The sequence below is a fragment of the Pyrus communis genome, chromosome 10 (genome assembly GCF_963583255.1).
Source record: "Pyrus communis chromosome 10, drPyrComm1.1, whole genome shotgun sequence".
Lineage (NCBI taxonomy): Eukaryota > Viridiplantae > Streptophyta > Magnoliopsida > Rosales > Rosaceae > Pyrus > Pyrus communis.
In genome coordinates, this window is record NC_084812.1 from 13,569,682 (window position 1) to 13,593,862 (window position 24,181).

A 24,181-nucleotide genomic window follows, 5' to 3' on the forward strand; every position below is an offset into this window, starting at 1 on the left:
CCACATTTGCACTACATATCATATGATAGCTCAATATCCCCCCCCCTCAATCTCAACCGGGGAATCCAAGGTTGAGATTGGTACAATGATGCAGAAACAAAGGACCATAAAGCCCTTTGGCAAAGATATCAGCAACCTGATATGTGGTCGAAATATAATCAACCAGCAAATCACCCTTTTGAACTTGCTCACGCGCAAAATTAAAATTTGTGTCTAAATGTTTTATCTTAGTATGAAAAACCGGATTAGAACATAAGGCTAGAGCATGCAGAATGGGAGGTGTGCGTAGAAACACTTACGAATCCTTCAAGAGAAATCGTAACTAAGCAACTTCAGCTGTAGCCTAAGCTAGAGCCTTATATTCTGCTTCAGTAAAACTCCGAAACACACTTCCTTTTTTCTTAGACTGCCATGACACAGGATTGGTACCAAGAAAAATAACAAATCTAGTCGTAGAATGTTTGGTAGTAATATCAGAGGCCCAATCTGCATCATTGAATGCCAAGAACTCCATATTGTGAGCAGCAGAATAAGTGAGACCACATTCAACAGTGCCTTGTAGATAATGCAAAATCCTCTTTACCAAAGTAAAATGCAGCTCAGAGGGATTTGACATAAATTGACAGGCATAATTCACAACAAAAATAATATTCGGCCTGGTAAAAGTGAGGTACTGTAAGGCACCCACCAAACTTTGAAACAAAGTAGGATCAGACATTGGTTCACCATCATTCTTTAAAAACTTTGTATGCGGCTTACATGGAGTTGGACATGCCTTGCAAGATAACATCCCAGCTTTCTTGATCAACTCTTTAGCTTATTTAGCTTGGGAGATAAACAAATCTCCATTCTCCTTATATGTAATTTGAAGTCCTAAAAAAAAGTAGGTATGCCCATATCCTTCATATCAAAAATGGAATTCAAGTTACCAATGACTTGCTGCATTAAAACAGTATTAGAACTAGTGACAATAATGTCATAAACATAGAGAAGAAGAATAATGACATCTGAACCTTGAGCCTTAACAAACAAACTGGTGTCTGTTTCTAAAACATTAAACCCCAATGTAGGTAAATAGGATGTAAATTTGGAATTCCAGGCCCTAGGTGCCTGTTTTAAACCATAGAGAGACTTTACTAATTTACACACATAATCAAGATGTTGGTGATCTTGAAAACCTTGAGGTTGTTTCATAAACACCTCATCTTGTAAATCACCGTGAAGAAATGCATTCTTCACATCTAGTTGTCTCAAACTCCATTTGTTAGCAGCAACAAGAGCTAGTACAATTCTCACTGTGATATGCCTAACAACTGGACTAAACGTTTCCTCATAATCCAACCCATGTTCTTGACTAAAACCTTGAGCTACAAGCCGAGCCTTGTACTGAGAAATGTTCCCATTATGACCTTGTTTGAGTTTATAAACCCATTTGCTCCCTATAATGTTTTTATCCGAAGGTATAGGAACCAACTTCCAAATACCTTGTTTTTGAAGAGCTAAGAATTCCTCTGTCATAGCTTCCCTCCACTGAGGATGAGCAACAACACTTTTAAACGAAGTAGGCTTAGTAGGTTTATTGATGTTCGACACAGCAATATATCCAACAAACATAAGATCTCTATCCATAAAAGGCAAGTTAGAACAATTGACAACACTAAAGAAAGCAGAAGTAACATCACAAGGAGAATGAACATTAGAAGATATAGCAGGAACAATAGATTGGGAAACTGCAGAATAAGCACTATAATCTTTTCTAGAAATTGCATGAATTTCAGTCTGGTATTCATATGATGCACAGAATTAGACATAGAATTGGAAGCATGAGATATACCAGACAAATAACGAGCAGTTAAATCCAAAAAAAGAGGTACCTTTAATTGGGCAGGACTTTGGACATGCAACAAATGAGGAGCTGGAGGAAAGGATTGTGGAGTAGCGTTATGAAGAGAAGTCTATATGAAGGAATCTTGAGATGAACAAGAATCTAATGCAGGAGTCAAAGAACCTGTACTCACTGAATTATCATTGTGAACCACGAAAACTGTGTCATGATGTCCAGAACCAGAAGCTTATGCTTGAGTAGTAGATGATACTGTGGTAGAGTGTTGAATTGGAAACACATAAGGAACAATAACTGGATGTCTCAGTACTGACTTATGTTTGTCATGTGAATGCTGATTTATAGGACTGATGTGAAAAGGAAAGACAGTTTCATCATGGACAACGTGCCTTGAAATAAAAATTCTCTTCTTTTCTCTGTGATAACACAACACTCCTTTGTAGCCTAAAAGATATCCCAAGAATACACATTAAGCTCTTCGAGGTTCTAACTTATGATTGGTATAGGTCACAGATAAGGGTAAATAGTAGTCCCAAACACCTTAATAGCTGTCACTACTGGATGAGAACCAAACAACTTGTAGTAAGGAGAAGTCATGTCAAGTGATTGACAAGACATCCTATTGATAAGAAATATAGCATATGAACAAGCATGCATCCAAAAATTATAAGGCAAAGAGGTTGTGGTTAACAAAGTAACAACTGTCTCGATAACATGCCTATATTTCCTTTCAGCAATACCATTTTGCTGAGGAGTATATGGGCAGGAAACCAAGTGAATACTTTTAGACTAAATAAATTTCTTAAATGCCACACTCATGTATTCACCACCACCGTCAGATTGAAAATATTGAATGGAAGTATGAAAATGATTCTGAACAAAGACGTAAAAATTCTCAAATACTGAAAAAACTTGAGACTTGTGCACAAGAGCAAACAACCAGGTAAACTTGGCGTAGTCATCAATAAAACTAACATATTATTTATAAACTTCAATTGATACAACAGGTGAGGGACTCTAGACATCACTACAAATTCTTTGAAATGGCTTCACAGATACATGTGAGCTAGAAGGAAATACTTGTCTAGATATTTTTCCATTGAGACAAAAACTACATACATGTTTCTTTATATCTAATTTATACAAAACTTAGAATGAGACAACATACTATGTAACACATCATCACTAGGATGTCCTAATTTGTGGTGCCACAAAGAAGCCTTCATCATTTGCCCAATAAATGCTTTTGGATTAGAAACACCTTGATGTTTATTCTGCTTGAAAGATATACTCTTTGGGATGTAATACGGACCTCCACTACTCTTTCCTCTCATTAGGATTGCCCTTGTTGCCTTGTCCTGCACCCAAAAACCATAGTCATCCAGAATTACATAACAATTGTTATCTTTACATAATGTATACACTGATAACAAGCTAGCAGCTAGTGAAGGAACATGCAATATAGTAGCAAGATATAACATTTTAGAATTAGTTTTGAGAGAATTGGAACCAGTATTTTTCACAGGTAGGCACTTCCCACTGCCAATAGTGATTTTCTGATCCCCTTCAAATGGTGTCAATAACTGCAGAACATTAATGTCTCCTGTCATATGATGAGTAACTCCAGTATCCATAATCCAGGCTTGATTTGGATTGAAATCAGAGGGAGTTTAAGCAGTCATGGCATTAAGTGTAGCAAGTGGAGATGCTCCTTGATAGGCATAGTTACTGCGATGAAAGCAATTGAGAACAGTGTGCCCTCGCTTGCCTGACACTGAGGAATAGGGCCATTACACACTGATTGTTGCTCATTCATATAGTAACAGTTAGGAGTAGTGTGACCACGCTTGTTGTAGATTTGACATTCGGGAATAATATAAGACTTAGTACCATTGTTACCATTCCAGTGAAACCAATTAGATCATCCTCCTTTTGAGTCAAATTGGGAGCCATTAGAACTACCAAATCCATTACCAAAGTTCCTAGTATTGAGACCATTACCTCCATTGAACCGAGGTCTGTTAGTGTACCTTTGACCACCAGAATAACCATTATTGCAATGAAAATTCTATGATATATTAACCTGGGTAAAACTGCCTCCAGAGGAACCAGTACCATTAGATCTTTGATATTGTCCAACAAAACCAAAATTACCTCCAGTGAAATTACTTCTCTATTGACTTCCAGCATTTGAGGATTCCTCATGATAAAATTGTTTGCCACCAAAACCACCTTGCAGTCCAGAATCAAAATGTTGATCAAGATTAGATGATTCTTCAGTAGTATACATTCCAGCCATCGAAAACTGAGTAATACTCTGAGACTCCTCAGTTGCTCTCTCTGCACTTAGTAGTTGTGCTTGGAACTCCTTGAGAAATATAGATGACTCCCTAGCCACAATAATCGTCTTTATCATATTATACTCATAGGGTAAACCAGCTAAAGCTGCCACAATCAAATCATTATCCAAAATGGTTTCTCCAACAACAATTAATTGATCATTCAAACCTTTAAGACGCAGCAAATATCGTTCCACAGAGTCAGACCCTTTCTTAATAGTGTGAAGTTCGGTCTTAGGATGATTAATTCAAGCCCAAGACACAGTAACATATCGATAATTAAGATTGGTCCAAGCCTCAAATCCAATTTTACTACCCACTACATACTTTATTGCTTCATCTCCAAGAGTAGCTATCAGCAAGCTCAACAAAGCTTTAACAGTTTTAACCCAATCTTTATATGCTTATGTAAGTTCTTTAGTCACTCCATCTTCCAAAGAGATCAAATACTTAGGAGGACAAACATTTGTTCCATCAAAGTAATCAAACAGATCATAGCCTTAAGCACATAACGAAACTGAAAACACCATTCGACAAAGTTATCTTCTTGCAATCGAAATGTAAGCATGCCTAATAGACCATCAATCTTAAAAGAAGAGGAGGCCATGATGAATTAATAGACAGATCAATCAACATACAGTCACTAGTATGTAGAGAAATATCCTCATGCTTTGCGCCCTAATTTCTTCCAATTCACAATTTCAGAGGAACAATGATACTCAGGCTTCGTGCCCTAAATTTGTCAAATTCACAATTTCAGAGAAAAAAAATTATACACAGGCTCCGTGCCCTAATTTCTTCAATTTCTGTCAATCAAGACTCCAATAAAAAAACGATCGTGCCAAAATCGCAACATATTCATCAATTTCAGAGACAATTTCATCAAATTGTACCAGTTGAAAAAACAAGATTCAGCTTCGTGCTCAAGAATCTATCACAAATTCAGATATGGCTTCGTGCCTCGAACAAAAAAGGAAATCGCAAAATCGCAAGTCTAAAGTAAGAACAAATACCACTAGATCACCGAAGAAGCAGAACAATAAACTGCTCCAATCGTTCAAGATCTCCGATGACTACTTCACTTTCCAGAACGTCCACCGCTTCGACTTCTAGCAACACTCCTAAGGATCCTCAGTTAAGGAACCTTGACTCTTGATACCATCATAATAGTAATCAGAAAGCTTGAAGATTAACAGCTATGGCGGAAAGAGAGATATAAAAACTTAAGAAGGAAGAAAACTGATTCCATTCAATACAACTCAGGGTAATTACACAATTATCCTTTCTACCTATCTATAGTAAGGATGTAGCTTCATAAGTAAGCTAACCTCCTAACTAACTACATCTCTAGGATCATGACACCTGTCATTACATCTTAACAACCATAACTAATGCCACATCATCACTACATATCATATGATAGCTCAATATAGGTTACATCTAAACCTGTAAACGGGTCAGGTTGATTAGATTTGGGTCTATTTTGACCCGATTTGTTAATTTAACGGGTCACTCAAACTCAACCTGTTAAGTTAACGGGTCATTCAAACCCAATCTATTAATCTAATAAGTCACCTGTTTCACTTGTTAACAATTCTTTCTTGTCTTTCTTTTTTTATTTTTAAATTTTGCATTCCAATACAAATTACACATATTAACTAACAGCCTAACACCATGTCTTGCTTCAACACCGTAATTTCTGTGAGTGCAGGCACGGAAATTGCTTTAGGACCAACATATTTGGAGAGACCCATGTTTTCGTTTCGAGCATGGAGTCTGCAAGAGATACTGAACGACTTGGGGAGATTCAGCAAGAGATACATTAAACCTATTGCTGAGCTAGTGGGAAATCAAAGCCTCATCTGTGATTCCCACCAACACCACAAACTAACTCGTGGGCAGCTAAGCAACTTGTTCAAATTATAATGCAACTTGTTCAAAATTTGCGAGTCGCACAGTGTGAGTCTGTAAGACAAGAGAGTCGGCCAGGTTTTTTTAGTTAAGTTTTTACTAAAATTACTCAAACACCCTCACTTAGCGGGTGCTAACGGGTCTCGCAGGTTGAGCCAAAATAACCTGTTATCTAACGGGTAGGTGGTTAACGGAACCTATTAAGCATTGACCCAAATACTAATTTAACGGGTGGGTATGGTGTAAATTGCCGAGTCTAGCTTACAGTTACATCCCACTCCTCTTCTATCCCATCAAAACTAATTCTTATCCTCCTACTACTACTCGTAGTGTCACGGCCAATGATACAATTGCTTGCTAAAACTCTCACTCACTTCCACCCTTTAGCAGGAAGAATCAAAGGTTACTCTGTGGTCAAGTGTAACGATAAAGGAGTTGTTATCAAAGTCCGAATAGCCAACTGTTGGTTGTCAAATATTTTGGAACATCCAAATCTCGGAATGTTAAAACAATTCCTTCCCGTGGAAATTGAATGCCAAGAAGCAGGCACGGGGCAACTGCTTCTGGTGCGACCTGCACCATGCAAGTCAACTTCTTTGAATGTGGTGGAATGGCAATCGGGTTGAGCATTTCACGTAAGGTTTGCTGATGCATCCACTTCATGCACATTCATGTATTGTTGGCCCAAAACTGCAGCCCTTCAGCTCAGCATTGACAGTGAATTGATGATCAGGCAATGTTGCTTCCCAAATTTGGCGCTGCATCTATTTTATCTCTCCTATATTTGTCTAGCTCGTCGTCACAGCAGCCACCGCCACCCAGGTAGGAAGTTGTCGAAGTAAAGTGCATAATGAGGAGGTATGTGTTTGATCCCTCAAACATTGTCACTCTGCAATCTAATGCAAGCCAGTTTTATTCAGTGTGTCGAAACCTACACGCGTACAAGCAGTTTCAATGCTCATTTGGAAATGCGCAACGAAAGCATCAAGATCACACATAGGGAGGGTCAGTGAACCTGCACAAAAAGATGCCATTCGAAATTTGATTCGAATAAGATTTGGCAACAAAATAATGAGTACAGAAACTTGAGGGAGATGATCATGGCTGCAACAGTTGGTGTAGGTTTCCGTTTTGTGACGTCGATTTGGAAGGGAAAAGCCGACATGGGAGAGCTCGGCTAGGGTTGCGGTCAAGAATATAAACATGGTTGAAACCATGACCTTATTTTCTAACTAAATTAAAGGCTATAAAGTAATAATATATGTTACAATTGAACAACCTTGAATTATCGCAAGTAATCTTTTACCACAATGGTGAAAAAAAGTTGAGCTCTTGATTAGCGGCGTGGGTTCGAACTCCGTAGCTAATCTAACAAAAGTTATCATTTGACCAAAAAAAAAAACCTTGAATTATCTCGTATTTGCATCGCCATTAATATTGGAAGGACGTGTGAGATCTAAGATTAATGTGTTTAGGTTCTACAAGTCAACTTGAAGCCTTTCTTTCCATTGCATATGACTTCCTTGTGTATATAGCCTCCTCATATGACTTCCTTGCATATGCCACCTTAGGTTTCACGAGCAAAACCGCGCATCCTCTACTGCGGAGAGTGCCAGAAGTATGATATTGTACCATCTGATTTATTTTGCTATTCCTATTCTTTTTTACATCATGTGCAAAAAATGTAAACTCCAAGCAAGAGATTAACTTCGATGCATAATTGTTAAAAATGAGTATAAAACTAACTTGTAATCACAACAGCAATCCATATTACAGATCAGAGATAAACATTGACTAAAAAGCATTCATCCATGCTTACAAAAAGAAAGCACATAAACAGTTTGCAGTATAGCAAAACCCATAGCCTACAAAAATAGGCATATTGTAGCAGCATATATTTTAAGAAATGCCGTCCAACTTTCCGTTTAATAATATAATAACACGCAAAATTTCAAGATACAAAACTCTAACAGTAGAAAGGACCAGTGAATGACGATAAACAAGTTATATCATAAAAGAAAACTAAGCTATCCATCCACCACAAATACATCTAAAGAGTAGCCATCGGCCATCAAGAAGACATGTGCTTCACAGATGTAAAGTTCTACATCCAAAAGGAAGGAAGCAAGCTACAGAAAAATGACGTAAGGTAGAAAGATGCAACCATACTATGGTTCCACTTCTGCAGTTATCTTGGATTCAACAACATAAACAACCGATATAATATGTATCAAATGTACTAAATAGCCTACTGCCACCCTTAAATGTATTTTCCACTTATTTCAGAGTTTTATGGCTATAGATTTATAACTTTATATTATACAAAAGAAATTATAATGACAAAGAACTCTTCAAATACAACGTCTTCTCTCAATTATATTTAATACCCAAACTTACTGTATTGAGGTGCCATCGTGTTAAGAGTCTAGACTCTGGAATTGAACATCTGATGGAGAATCATAAAACATGAATGAGAGTTCGAACCTGAATGAACTTCATGCTTCATGGAATGTTGCATTACCATTTCATAACACAACTCTTAACTACTTTTCGTAGATTCGACATCTCACGGTAGAGTTTCTCCATCTGCCCTCGCATGTCGTATATGAATTCCATTTCCTGCAAGTTCAGCAGAGTTATAGAGTTAATTCTAACTGAACGTGGACAGACCGGCCAATCAACATTTGGTTAATTGTAATTGCAAGTCTAGTTCGGCCAATCAAGCAAAAAACTTCGTATTGAATAACCAGGCATATTTACACTTTATATTCTTTTTTTGGTTTCCTACAAAATACATTTTTGGATTAACACCACGATAAAATAGATGCAAACATCAATTACCATAGATACATAATCTGCACAAAAACTGATTTCGAGACTACTCAATTCAACATTATAACAATATAGTTTCCATCAGGCGCATAATATCATCTAATTGTCCTTAACAATACATATGTGAAATTAAAAAAGGATATACGTCACTGAAACACAGTGTTTAGTGATTGTTCTAGGAGTAGACGTTTTATACTTCTCTCTGTAGTTGAAATGAGGAAAAAAAAAACCCCAAAGTCTAGAAATCAAGAAATAGCACCACGACCATAGATTCATAATTAATGACACACCTCGACCGGAGTCGAAGTATGTTGGCCGTCACCCGAAGGTGACGTAACCAAAAAGGGAAGTGAAGCATAAAAATATGGATAAATTTAAACTAAAACTAACATTTATTTAATCTAATGTAGCAAGTGCACAGTAGTGGGAAGAACCCATAAAACATTAGTGTTCAGAGCATAGATGACCTAAAAGTGTGCAGTCAAAACTAGATAAAGTACTTAATACACAACCGGGAAAAGTCCCCTACATTTATTTATGGATATGTCAGAACCGCCGGATATTCCTCGTACGCCACAGAATAAATCAGCTAACTAGGACCTGGAGGGGCAAAAAACAAAAGGATAAGTGGGCAAAAACAAAGGTTTATAAAACTCATTTATTTTATGAACATACTAACCCCTCGCCGTAAAACATGTATAGTTTCCAGAAAATCATACAACGTATAAGTATGAAATCAAATGCAAATCAAGAGTAAATCCAGAAGTATGCCAAATCACAATATCTCAACAGTAGTATAATAAAATCAGGTGCTCATCAATCTATGCTGACACACGAGTTCATACAGAGGATTTCTGACATGAACAAGATTGGGTGTAATCATAATATATGCTCTAGTGCTACAATCACGTGAAGACTGGCGTTATTCGTGGTCATATACGAGTCAAAGATCCAAGGCGAGCGTGCAGTGCGAATGTGAATATACACGTGAAAGACTGATCCTGGCCCTGGGTGAGCACTAACATCGGGTGTAGCAATGTATGATGAGCAGGTAAAATGCATGTGAACATGTCATGACAGTATATAAATCTCAACCACGTAATAACATTTCTAAAATTAAATAGAACATGGCATGATAGGCATAAATCAATCCAAAAGTATTTGTGGAAACTATAAAACTTTATATATATAAACAAATGCCCACTAATTGATACGTCGATGGATCGTAGCCTCCTAGCCTTCCTTGACCTCGTACATCATCGGGATAATTTTTCCCTATATCCGAAACAAATACAATAATTAATTAATAAGGACATATACGAAAAGGTTAGGAAAAACCCCTATAGTTTGCCCAAACAGAGGGTTTAAATATACGAAAACATTCTACACAAAGTCACGGACCCATACACGTCGGCAAGAGGCCGGACGCACACTTACGTGCCACCTAGCCCATGGACACATGCGCGCCCACCCGCAGGTTAGAAGCTGACAGACTCAGGGAATATTCCGTCAGACTTGATAGAATATTCCGCTAAAGGTAACGGCATCACCTGACGATGTAAGAATATTCCGTCAACTTTGATAGAATATTCTCCTTCTTCTTCGATGGTCTTCCGCCGTCTGGTTCGCCTGTTTCTGGAAAAAATTTAAAATCTTCATATCTTCTTCATTTCTCAACCATTTTTGAAAAACTTTATATGGAAATAAAGCTAGGGAAGAGAAGAACAAGATTGTACCTTCCAAAAGTCCAAAAAGAACTCGGAAAAGGGCTGAAAAAAGTCTCGAAAGCTTCAGACCTAAACTCGACGTCCCAAAATCGTGAGTTTCCTCGTCGGCTCCACTTCAAAACTAGGTTAATGGCCTCAGGGAGTTGCCTAGATGTTTTCAAAACTCCCAAGATAGTGCAAATCGAATATAAACTCGTTGGAGAACGGACACCCGAGTCGGAGCTCCGAGTTGCTCTGAGTTGGACACTCAAAACTCGTCCATTTCGTGATTAGTTGGTACGGATGGGTTCGTAAAGATGAGATAATCTCGATGGTGGTAGTTTTAGGCTTGATCTATAGAGTTTGATGATGGTCCATAGTGTTGCAGAGAAGAAAGAGTTACAGGTGAGAGAGAGAGAGAGAGAAAGAGAAAGAGAATATGAGAGAGAGAAACAAACAACTTCTGATTAAGCAGAGAGGCGAGAGAAAGGTTCTCTGATTGGGTGAAAAGAGAAGATGTTTGATTGGAGGTGAGATTTGAAGAGAAATGCTAATTAATTGGTGAGAAAAAGCAAGGCACAGGTCAGATTTTTAAAGAGAAAAATGATAGGGTTTTGTACAATGGAAATCATGCGGAATCTAACGTGCCTTATAAAAAACAGTGGTTTTCAAACACTGAATAATTAACACGCACGTGTAAAAAATCTACCCATCGTTAACTCACTTTAACTAGACGTAACTTTTTCGTTACAAGTCCGATTCAAGTCTAATTAGCGTTCACATGACCGTAACAAGTACTATTTAATTTCAATAACGAGAAAAATAATTAAAATTCGAATAATTGCGTCTACTTCAGATTCCACTTTTACCAAAAAGGACATAAACGTCAATTTACATACTCGGGGAGAAAATTAGGGATGGGTCATCACAACCTACCCCCTTAAGAAAATTTCGTCCCTGAAATTTCAACACTACTAAAGAACATAATTAAAGAATAGACATGGATAAAGATCTCGTATACGCTCCTCTGTCTCCCAGGTAGCTTCCTCAACATAGTGGTTTCTCCATAAGACTTTCACCATACGAATAGTTTTGTTCCTCAGAACTTTGTCTTTCCAGTCAAGAATTGTCACTGGAACCTCATCATAAGTCAAATCTAGGTTAATCTCTAACGGCTGAGGAGGAATCACATGTGACGGATCAGAGACACATCTCCGTAGCATGGACACGTGGAATACATTATGCATTCTCGACAACTCTGGAGGTAAATCAAGTCGGTAAGCAACTTCACCAACTCGCTCAATGATCTAGTATGGCCCAATGTAACGAGGGCTTAGCTTTCCTTTTTTCTCAAATCATACAACGCCTTCCATGGCGACAGATTTGTGTGCTATACTCTTTTGTCGATCTTGGGCTGCTTGAAGGAAATATTTGTGAAAACTAGTTCATTTGAGCAACATATATGCATGCAATTAACAATTAAAAGGCGGAATCATACTTGTATGCACTCAAATCCTACAGAGAAAAGGGATGGACTTTTCTTTCCAATTTCCTCAAAAGATAACCCCTATGACTTTTGCTTATAAAGTCTTCTATATAGTCACTTCAATAAAGTGAGAAAAAGAACCAAAAACCCTTTCATCCAAATATGGCCGGCCTTGTCAAAGGTTTTGGGTTGTTTGGGCCTTTGTGAATCATTAGTCATTAAGTTGTCATACAACTTGAGTCAATGAGCTTGACGTTCAAAGCCCATTGGGCCTTAAGGCCCAAAACTAACCCCAGGTCTAAAACAAACTTATTCGTTTGATTAATTAGTTCTAACCATAAATAATTAAACCATTTAATTATCCTTGCTCATCTCCGTTGTTTCTTCAATCTTTACCTTACACAGTGTATGATCCATTATGTTCCTTTTAGCGAGGTAGTGAGCGATTAGAACTCTTCAAATCGATTGTGAATTGAAATATACTTTCAATTCTCCCTTTAGTGATTATACACCTTTAGGGCTTCTACAAACCATGATTGACACCTAATAGTATGTTATGGCTACCCAAGCTAATCAGAAGAGGTGGAGAACCTATTTAGTTTAGGATTACAATGCAATACGGTCTTTCTCTAATACAATACTCTTGACCACATTGTTTGGTTTAATAGTTTATTCATGTCTATTATCCAATGTGATTCATTTACTTACATGATTAGCTTGAATGTGATTTGGAACGACTTCCTAAATCTCATCTATACTCTGGCCAGAGATTCTTAATCATATCATAAAGTATTCTCCCTCAAACGGTTTAAAGGTTAGAGATCCCTTGTTGCGCATTCACTTGCCTCCATGGCTAAGTGGCTTAACCCCAACTATGATGTGGACACCCTCTGATGGAGCGACTTTGACATAGTCAAAGATCAAGGACCTAACAACAAAACAACTATGATGCCTCAGATCAAATGACTACTTTGCATTATCCCAACCATGAGTTCTCATGTGACATGAGTATGAGAACTCCTTGTTGATCGTGTTTAGTTGACTCATTCTTTATTGAGCACCTACATGTTTGTCTTAGTGTCAGTCACACCAATGACTCGAAACCAATCACTTTCCCTAAGAGAAGATATAGCACGTACTGATCTTAAGGAACTGTCAATGCCCAATTGGCAATCCTATGATCATGTATACGAAAGAGAATGGTCTCATGAATCTAACTTCTAGATTCTCCCAATTGCACATTCATTGGACTTATCGTTTAAGCATATAACATTTATATGAGACGGCTTAAAACAATAATTTTTGCCCTTTATATTAAACTAGATTAGTTTAACATGTGAAATGTCCGTAAAGTATCATCATATAATTAGTTTTTGGGCACATTTCCAACATTGCTTTCATGTTAGCTTCTATCACCTGAATATTCTGGGTCGTCTCATCCATGATTTTAGGGCCCACCAAAACTCTTTCACCGACTTCGGACCAACACAACAAGGTACGACATGGTTTTCCATAAAGTGCCTCAAATGGTGACATATCAATGTTGGAGTGAAAGCTATTGTTGTAGGCAAATTCTATCAAAGGTAAACGCTTGTGTCATGTGTCTCCAAACTATAGGACTGAAGATCTCAGCATATCTTCCAACGTTTGAATAGTTCTCTCTGACTGCCCATCGATCTGAGGATGATAGGCGATGCTGTAAAGTAACTTCGACCCTAGAGCTTCTTGAAAAGCTACCCATAATTTCAAAGTAAATTTGGGGTCCATATCAGAAATAATACTAACTGGAACACCATGATACTTGACGATTTCAGTGACGAAAAGTTCGGCCAACCGACTCAATGAGTAGTTCTCACGAACATTTAGGAAGTGTGCGGACTTGGTAAGCCGATCTACAATCACCCATATACCGTCATTGCCATTTCACGTATGAGGCAGCTTGTACACGAAATCGATTATGATATCTTCCCATTTCCACTGAGGTATGGGAAGTGGTTATAGCAACCGAATGGTTTCTTTCTTTCTGCTTTAACTTACCGGCAGACCGAACAACGACTCACATACTCCGCAATTTCTCTTTTCATTCATGGCCAGTAATAGAAAGGTCGAATAGTATGATACATTTTAGTACTTCCGAGATGCATCGTATAAGCTGAGATATACGCCTCATCGAGTATTTCTTTCTTCAATTCTTTCACATACGGTACATACATTCGATCGCCTTGCATGAGCATACCATAAGGTCTTCGAATCCTGAGATCTCCCCTACTGTCGTTCAACACTGCCTGTTTTAACTCCTGGGATTATGAGTCATTCATCTGAGCCTCGAGAACACGATCCAACAAAACTGGTCTAACTTGAAAGTTGGCAAGTAGAGCTCCCTAGTTATCCACTTCCAAAACCACTTTAGTAGATCTTAGGTCGGCCAAAAGAGGAACACGACATGCATAAAGAGCATTAAGTCGGCCGTGAGATTTCCTACTGAGAGCATATGCTACTGTATTCGCACGACCAGGGTGATACTCAATAGTACAGTCATAATTGCTGATCAATTCCATCCATCTATGCTACCGGAGATTAAGTTCTTTCTGAGTAAAGATATACTTGAGGCTTTTATGGTCGGTGAAGATTCGACACGTTTCCCCCCATAAAGATAATGCCTCCAAATTTTCAAAGCGAAAACAATAGCTGCCAATTCGAGGTCATGAGTAAGGTAGTTCATTTCATGAGGTTTTAATTGTCGCAAAACATACGCGATCACCTTTCCATGCTGCATCAATACACAGAAGGTTATATACATACATACATATATATATATATATATATATATATATATATAAACAAATGTCTGCCCATTGATACGTCAATGGATCGTAGCCTCCTAACCTCGCTTAACCTTGTACGTCCTCAGGATAATTTTCCTCTATAAGCAAAACAACTAACAATAATTAATTAATAAGGACATATATGAAAAGGTTAGGAAAATCCCTTATAGTTTGCCTAAACGGAGGGTTTAAATATACGAAAACATTATACATGAAGTCATGGATCTGTGCACGTCAGCCAGAGGCTGGACGCGCCCTCACACACCGCGTAGCCCACGACCACACGCGCAGGTTAGAAGCTGACAGACTCAAGGAATATTCCGTCACACTTGACGGAATATTCCACTAACGATAATGACGTTAGTTAACGACGTTACCTGACAGCGTAAGAATATTCCGTCAACTTTGACAGAATATTCTCCTTCTTCTCTGATGGTCATTCGTCATCCGCCAAAGCCAGGGCCGTCATCTGGTTCGCTTATTTTTGGAAAAAATTTCAAATCTTTATATGTTCTTCATTTGAATCATTTCTCAACCATTTTTGACAAACTTTATATGGAAATGAAGCTGGAGAAGAAAAGAACAAGATTGTACCTTCCGAAAGTCCAAAAAGAACTCGAAAAATGACTGAAAAAGCCTCGAAAGCTTTGGACCTAAACTCGACGTCCCAAAACCGTGAGGTTCCTCGTTGGCTCCACTTCAAAACTAAGTTAATGGCCTCGGGGAGTTGCCTAGATGTTTCCAAAACTCCTAAGACTGTGCAAATCGAATGGAAACTCGTCGGAGAACAGACACCCGAGTCGGAGCTCCGAGTTGCTTCAAGTTGGACACTCAAAACTCGTGCATTTCGTGATCGGTTGGTACGGATAGGTTCGTGAGGATGAGAGGATCTCGATGGTGGTGGTTTTAGGCTCGATCTATGGAGTTTGATGATAGTCCTTGGAGTTGCAGAGAAAAGAGAGTTACGGGTGTTAGATAAAAAGAGAAGGAGTAGATGAGAAAGAGAAGGAGACAGCTTCTGATTGGGCAAAGAGAGGAGAGAGAGGTTTTCTGATTGGGTGAAAAGAGAAGATGTCTTATTGGAGGAGAGATTTGAGGAGAAAAGCTAATTGGTTGGTGAGAAAAAGCAAGGCACATGTCAGATTTTTAAAGAGAAAAATGATAGGGTTTTGTACAGTGGAAATCACATGAAATCTAACGTGCCTTGTCAAAAATAGTGGTCACTAAATAATTAACACGCATGTGTACAAAATCTACCCGTTGTTAACTCACTTTAACTAGGCGTACCTTTTTCGTTACAAGTCCGATTCAGGTCTAATTCAAGTTCACACAACCGTGACAATGAGTACTATTTAATTACAATAACGAGAAAAATAATTAAAAGTCGAATAATTACGTCCATGTCAGATTCCACTTTTTCGAAAAAGGACAAAAACGTCAATTTACATACCTGGGGAGAAAATTACATAGAAAATTAGGGATAGGTCGTCACAATTAAACAGATGTCGAGGTGAGGAGTAATCATTTGAGACCAACCTCGAGGTTGGCTGTCGTCGAAATCATCGAGAAACACGTTGAAAAACTTGAACTCTATATCAAGGTTGTGGTTCACAACTAAATTTATAAACATTCACATAATCATGAGACATCATCACATTATTTAAATTCTTCAAGATAATGGGCTCATGTAATCATCAACTCACACTTTTAACAATGAAACAGTCCTTACAAAATTAGAGGCTTGAAAATTAAATATATAAAATTCAAAAGGAATCAAAACTATTAAACATTCCGACTTTTCTTGACAACTATTTAGCAAAGGATCAAACCTTCATTCCATGAAACAAATTTTGAGAACAAAAAAAGAACTAAATTTAGGTTCAATAGAGGTGACAGTTGCTTACCCAGAAACCCAAACCAAATCCCCCAAAGTTCACGCACAAAAACCCTAGAAATAACCAGAATAAACACTTCACTAGAATCATTCACAAAGCTACAACTTTGATCATCGTCACCAATCTCCATCGCCTTCGAAAGCCAAAACCCTTTTAAATTCGCAACCTGGGGACCAAAACCCAGAAAGAAAATCTCAAGGAACCGAAAAAAATTTAAACTTTTTGGAAAAAAAAAATGGTGTTTTTTTCTTTCTAGAAGATAAAAACAAAGAAAAAATAGGACTGGTGGTAGCAATGGTTTGGAAATCAAACATATTTCAACTCCAACATAATTAGAAAACCAAATTCGCTTACCTTCAGTAAAGCAGGTTTTGGAAACTTCGGGGAGTTCGGTGGTGAGTCCATTGGTATGGGAAGATTCATGTATTTTAGATTTAGATGAAGTGGTGGTGGCGATGGTTTGGGTGAAGTGGTGGAGAAGCTAGGCAATGTTTTTACGTTCAATGACTTAAGGAGCCAAGGATGGCTCACATACCTAGAGAAATCAACACGTATCCATGGCTATAAGTTTGCGAATAACTAAACGTATGGGAGTGAGATGCAAACTGGAAACAAATCTGATGATGTTGCTTATTTTGGTGATATAAGATCTGAAGAGAAATCTAGTAGGCCTTTCTCCCTATCTAATTCAAGCATTGGCAGTGATGACGAAGAAGCTGTTTTAAGATGGAGTGATGATATTTCTTATTTGGGAGATAAGAGGAGTGGAGAACAATCTATCTAGTCTTCCTCTCATCCTCATTCAAGAAATTTTAGTAATGATCATAATTTTAAACTTATTCAACATATTATTTCAAAATTGTTTTATTACTTATGTTTTAATTAATAATCATTTAATGTAGACATCTAATTTCTTCTATTTCTTAGGAAAGATCATCTATAAGTTTGCGAATAACTAAAATATCTATACGTTTTCTGCAAAATTTAGGTTAACATTATTGACAAATTCATGGAATATGATATTATCAAAATTAAAAACCAAGAAAAATAAAACTCTTACCATTTCATCAACCAATATAAGACCGCCAAATGTATTATCCTTTCCTATAATTTTATGTCTCCAAATTTTGCACACACGGACTCTAATCTTCTTATTAGACTGAAAAGGTAATAAACTTTAGATATGATCTATCTTCATTCCGCCACAAAACTGCAAGCAAATATACATGGGATTAGAATAGAAGTGTAGAAATGTATGCAAATTATGCAAAAACATTCTAGCAAAGAATAACAACACAAATAATCTTTCCATAACACTATAAATATTGATAATCCTAACAGAAGAATGCAAAATAACATGTTTTATCTAAACCATAGATTTCTTCCTGTCAATATGTTTACATAGTTTTCTTCCTGTTTGTAAGGTTACTAACTCATACCGTGTACAAAAACTAATCACATAATTAAGATATGACTTGAAAATATAATAATATTTAGATGAAAGTCACACGCCTACTTAAACACATAAAGCGTCAAACACATTAACATGCAAAAAATTTAGGGAAAGAACAGCAACACAAATAATCTTCAGAGAACACATCAAATACGGATAATGTTAACCAAAGACTGCAAACTAACATGTTCCACCTAAAAAGGATCACATAGTCTTCTTCCTCCCATTATGTTCACTAACTCATATCGTGTGTGGTACAAACACGACTAATCGCATAAGATATGACTTGAAAATATAATAATATTCGGATAAAAAGCAACCAGGTTCCGATCACAGTTATATGCCAAACAAAACATCATTCAAGAGCACAGCAATTTGCCAGCCTACAGCCCATCTCGTTGTTCCAAAATATATGGAAAAAAATCAATACCAATTCAATTCAAATGCTAGAATTCAAATAATGTTTTAAAATATTATAATTTTGTTTTAACTTAATCAATTAGTTTAGTTTCAATGACCTCCTCAACATTTTGGAAAGGCAAGAATTTTGCCCATAGAGCCATTATCTGTCTACAAAAGCTCTACCTCAAGTGGGCAAACTCACAAAATATTATGAAAATTACCCATACCCATACACCCTTCCAAAATCCTAGTAATCGATATAAATTTCGCTTACCTTCAGTCAAGAGGAATTTGCAAAATGTGGTGATGGATGAAGTGGCGGTGGCGGCTGTGTGGGTTTTGGATGAGCAACAACGATATGGGTTTTTGGATTCGAACCGCAGCAAGAAGGAAAACGTGTGGGGACGTGTCGATTCAGACTGGAGCAAGAACGAAGCGGTGGAGGAGGAAAGCTGCGAGCGCACCACGTGTAAAAATGGGCCTTTTAGTCTTTTAACTATACAACCATTAAAAAAGCGAAGGAAAAGAACGTTTGAAGAGGGGCAATTCTGCCAATTCACTATGCTTAAGAACAGTGAACCTCCTTAATTGGGTTTTAGTATATATAGAATTTGTATCAGTATACTAAACAAAATTAAACTTGTTTACTTCTGTATAGTTCCTAACTAAAAATTAAAAATGAAATGATTATGATGAGCTTATTGATAATTTTAATTTTCTTTTTAAATGCATCTTGTGCTTAACGATACTTTTATAATAAAGTAAAAAAGACAATTCATAGTAAAAATTTCAAATGTCATTTCCTGTTACTATGTTGTGGGAATAAAAAGTTTCCGTTGCTTAGGCAACATGTTTACCGCTATTATAGCATTCCAATCTTGTAGTATAATGCTTTGTATAAATCTGATAATATGTGATGTTGCATTATCGAATCAGAACGTCACGTGACAGTATATCATCTAGTAAACTAATAAGATAAATAAAGGGAACTTTAACGAAAAATCTCTAGTACTGTTCACTTTAATGAAAAACCATATTTTTACACTAAAAAGACAATCATGGTACCATTTATTTTATCTTTTATTTTATCTTTATCGTTAAAACTCAAAGTTCTTAAATTTTTTTTTTATTAGTTTTCTTATAAATAAATGATCCCTTATTTAAAAAGTAAATAGGGACCACTTGCTCAAAATGGGTCTCCCTCAACCATTCGAGAAATTCTGGCCGGACCAGTTGACCATACGGCTCCCACACAAAAACATCTCAACCCCATGAGCTCCTTGATTTTTCCGCACAACCCCGACCCCATTGTACCCCACCCTCCCTCGCACAAAGCGAAAGGGCCCACCATCAACGGTGTCCGCACCCAAAACCTTCACCAGCCATATGCCATTGTGGTCCACCCAAAAGTGGTGTGGGCCATCACCAAAGATGAGAAAATAAATAGTTGGACCCACCAACTCTATCTAGAGAGACCCAACCCCAGCGGTACTTCGCTGGTCCTTGTCCATAAGTGCGTGTGCAGTAGGCCCACCGTGTTAGAAAACTAGAGGCGTATGCGGTACGGTCCCATCTTTAATCCTTCGTATCCCGGGCGACGATTCTCTCCAAATCTTCATGTATTTATTTTAATCGTTTATCATATATCCTACAGTTAATTTTCATTAAGTACTATTTGTATTTAATTTTAAATAAAAAATTTAAAATAATTTCTGATCGCATAAAATGAACTGATCTCTGAAATCCTCATAAAAGAATTCAAATAGAATCCTATTCCTCATATCCCACCCATAAAAAGGCAAAGCTTCCCCCAGGGACCCAAACCAATGGACAAAATTTTTGTTTCCAAATTTGGTTACGAGCCCTCCACCACAATGGTATAGATGAGTGTTGCACTTATACTACCATGTGAGTTCGAACCTTATTGACTCTTTAATCTAACAAATCTATCATTTAACCAAAAAAACAAAAAATATCTCATAACAGTTAGTTTTGTCAATTACTTTGTCAAATTGAGAATTATTTTTGTCCATTTATGTTTGGGCCACACACCTAAGATGTAAGAATGAGGTTGTAGCACGTTAACTTGCCACTTGAAATTGGTAACCCATTAATAAACAGCAGTTGTCACTACTAATTTCAACTCTCTTATCTTAAGTATCCATTATTATTTTCACCTTTTTGTCTAGTACGAGGCAACTGGAGAACGAGAGATGATTAATATGTGTAATTGATAAATTAGAGGCCTATACACTCCTATTTGTAGGTACAATTCCCCTCATAAATGGTCCAAAACAGTCATCAAAATTCCATTTTAAATGATCTTGTGATATTTTTCTTTACTTGTAAGTGAGAGGTCTAAGGTTTATTTGTCGCCAAAAAACGACTTTAAACCACATTATTACTAGCCCATTATGAGGCTTAGCCTACTCCCCGACCCTTTTAGTGTAGATAATGTCGTTTGTTAAAAAAAATGTGACATGTTTGAAAAGTAGTGGTAAGTTGCTTTGAGGCCATTAGGTGAAGGAAACATTGGCTAAATTAAGATTATTTGAGCAACATACATTGAGCATTTAACAATTAAAGTGCGAAAGCTTGTACATTTGCTCTCCTTTTCTTCGTTGGATCTTTGGCTTCTTGGATTTGAATGACGGAATAGGAATCTCTAAGTTCACAAGAGAGGGAACTTCTAATTTCTCCACACCAAGGAGAGATGTGAAGAGAAGATGAGTGGCCTTGGATGGAGATTGATGCTAGTGAGTTCCTCATAGGGGGCCGACTTTGTAGAGAGAAAATTTGGAGAAATGTTTCCTAATTCCTCCTAACAAAACCTAAGTGAGGCTTAGGTTATAACTCCCTTTTTATAGTCCCTCGAACTTGAATGACTTGGAAAAACCTAACCCTCTCTCTCTATAGCCGGCCTTGTAGTTTCATTGGGCCTTTGGGGGTCCTTTAAGTTTTAAGATGTCATACAACTTATGTGATATTTGGTCCCGGAGTTTATTATTTATTTATTTATTGTTTTAAGAAAAGTGTATTGAGGAGCGTTTTGGTTATTTTATATTTCATTTTGGTGTTTTGACGTGAGTTTAGAGTAGATTAATAGACATTGATTTCACAAGAGTATGGGCATAAATGGTGTCTAAAACGGAGTTAGAACAAATAAGTTAGAAGCATTTTAACTTGAAGGGTATTTTGGTTTTTTTCCAAATGATATAAATAGCAAGGAGGCCCATAATCTCATAAAAATCCAACTTTATGGAAATGGAAAGTTTCATCCCAGCCTAGACCCGGTTAAGGAGGTCGGGTCAACCTCAACTGTTCATGACCCAATAGTTTGACTATACGTAAATTCTCCATCCAATCGCCATTATGGGTGATATTGGTGTCCGCTGACAGCTATCAACGATCCCTTTTGTTCTTCTTACTTAGTTTCACCCAATTTTAGGGTAGACAATAAAATTTAGCTCGAAAGTCCCTAATACTCTAAAACCTGGATTTTAAGATGGTCATTTCCGGCAACAATCTTGGTGGAGCACCACCTGAGTTTTGCATCCCTTCCTTGATCCCAAGAGTAAAATCCGACTAAAATCACTTACATCGGACCTCCGACGATGATACAACGAGGCTCAAAAATTTTGGGCACCATGACTTGAAAAAACAAATGCCGGATCTGAAATTATATTCACATTTTGTTTGTCTAATTTATGTTAACATGAAATGCATCGCTCTGAATTGAGAGAATTGGGTCCATACATTACTGAATTATTGCCCTCCTTTCCCGAGCAACAACTTTATTGGCATCGCTTGTTAAATGGCGGAGAAAATTCTCATTCATCCACCTAACGGCATATTCTTTTCAATGTTTTGACTTGTCCAAGTTGATATTATTTTAATTTTAGATAGATGAGTAAGGCAGATGATGTCACGATGCATGTAAGAGGTGATGAAGTAATTAGAGTGGATACAAAAGTTTACAGGAAAGAAAAGCTTGAAAAATAGTTCTTACTTTTTTGAAAATTAATTTTTAAAAGGACAAAACTTGTGTTTTCATTTCCCTAGTCCCTTTCAATTATATTGGACATATAATGTTATTGTTTTCAACATCATCGATTTGTACTATACATTAAAATGATCATTGATATTGATTTTTATCAAATTTTTCTAAAAATGATGTCAAGAAAAGCAAATGGTTATTGTGTTAAAATCTGTACGGTTAATTAGATTAAAATACAATTACAGACGTGATGACATTTGTACAGTTAAAATACAATCACAGTTACAAGCACTAGGTATTCTTTAGCATTATGATGCGAATCAAATATACAGGATGAAACATAATAGTCTGGTGTATTTAGCTATGCCAATAGTTGCACACAAGGGACTTTGAATCTATACCAATCCCGGTCAATTACTATTCTAACCCTTTAAACTTGAGAAAGACGAACTTATGCATCATCATAGAGTTTGAGTAGGAAACCCAATTCATCAGAACCGTCCCAATTTGGTTGTTCTTAATGCATATTATTTCCAAAGAATAAACTCCCGATCTCCCTCGTGAATTTTCACTTAATTTTCGATCCTAAACTTTTCAATTGGAAAATCAAGAACTTAAACTAATTTTTTTGTCAATCTCCCCTATCTTTAGTTTTCTATAGACTCAATCCAAATTAACATTGAGAGATTTATATTCATATACCCCAAATTACTTCTACTCTTTTAATTTTTTAATATTTTCTGCACACCACTAACACTTGATAGAAAAATATTAAAAAAATAAAATTGTATGGGAGAAGTAACTTGGGTGTGTGAGTGTGAATATAATTTCCTATTAACATTAACTTTTGTCACGTGCATACCATGTGACTCTCCTTTGAGAATAAAAGGGTCACTTCACTAGACCTTCAATTAACAACCCATCCCGAATTTTACAAATTTCGGAATGAGGGTAAATTGGTAATTTTATGTGTGGAGATATTTTTCATGTTTGTCTTTTTTTGGGCTTGCCAGTGGGGCCCACCCCTTTGTTTTGGTCTTCCGGCCTTCTCTCCTTCTTCCCTCTCCCCGTCATTCTCTGTCTCTCATCTTCACTATCTCTCTCTTTCTTTCTCTCACTCTCATCCCGAATTTTACGAATTTCAGAACGAGGGTAAATTGGTAATTTCACGTGTGGAGATATTTTTCATGTTTGCCTTTTTGGGCTCGCCAGTGGGGCCCACCCCTTTGTTTTAGTCTCTTGGCCTTCTCTCATTCTTCCCTCTCATCGTCACTCTCTGTCTTTCATCTTCACTATCTCTCTCTTTCTTTCTCTCACTTTCATCTCTCTGTAACTCTCCATTTCTTCAAACTCACACATGACACCACCTCCACCATCACTAGCCTCGCCGCTTTGGCAAACCCCATCATCCTTAGGACCTCCCTGTCGCGACCACCAAGGCTCCTCCTTCTCTTTCCCTCTCACGGTATAGTGTCACTGTCACTGTCACTAT

At 37.2% G+C, this 24,181-nt stretch overlaps 2 long non-coding RNA genes across 2 annotated transcripts; both read right to left on the reverse strand.

The window, feature by feature from the left end:
* Positions 1 to 2,801: 2,801 nt before the first annotated feature.
* Positions 2,802 to 5,428, reverse strand: LOC137748569 (uncharacterized). Its single transcript, XR_011070082.1, has 2 exons — positions 5,196 to 5,428; positions 2,802 to 4,233 (listed from the first exon to the last, which is right to left on the reverse strand). It is a non-coding gene; the product is annotated as an uncharacterized lncRNA (long non-coding RNA).
* Positions 5,429 to 16,712: 11,284 nt separating this feature from the next.
* On the reverse strand, positions 16,713 to 18,051 carry LOC137746484 (uncharacterized). Its single transcript, XR_011069858.1, has 2 exons — positions 17,898 to 18,051; positions 16,713 to 17,003 (listed from the first exon to the last, which is right to left on the reverse strand). It is a non-coding gene; the product is annotated as an uncharacterized lncRNA (long non-coding RNA).
* Between the last annotated feature and the right edge of the window lie 6,130 nt (positions 18,052 to 24,181).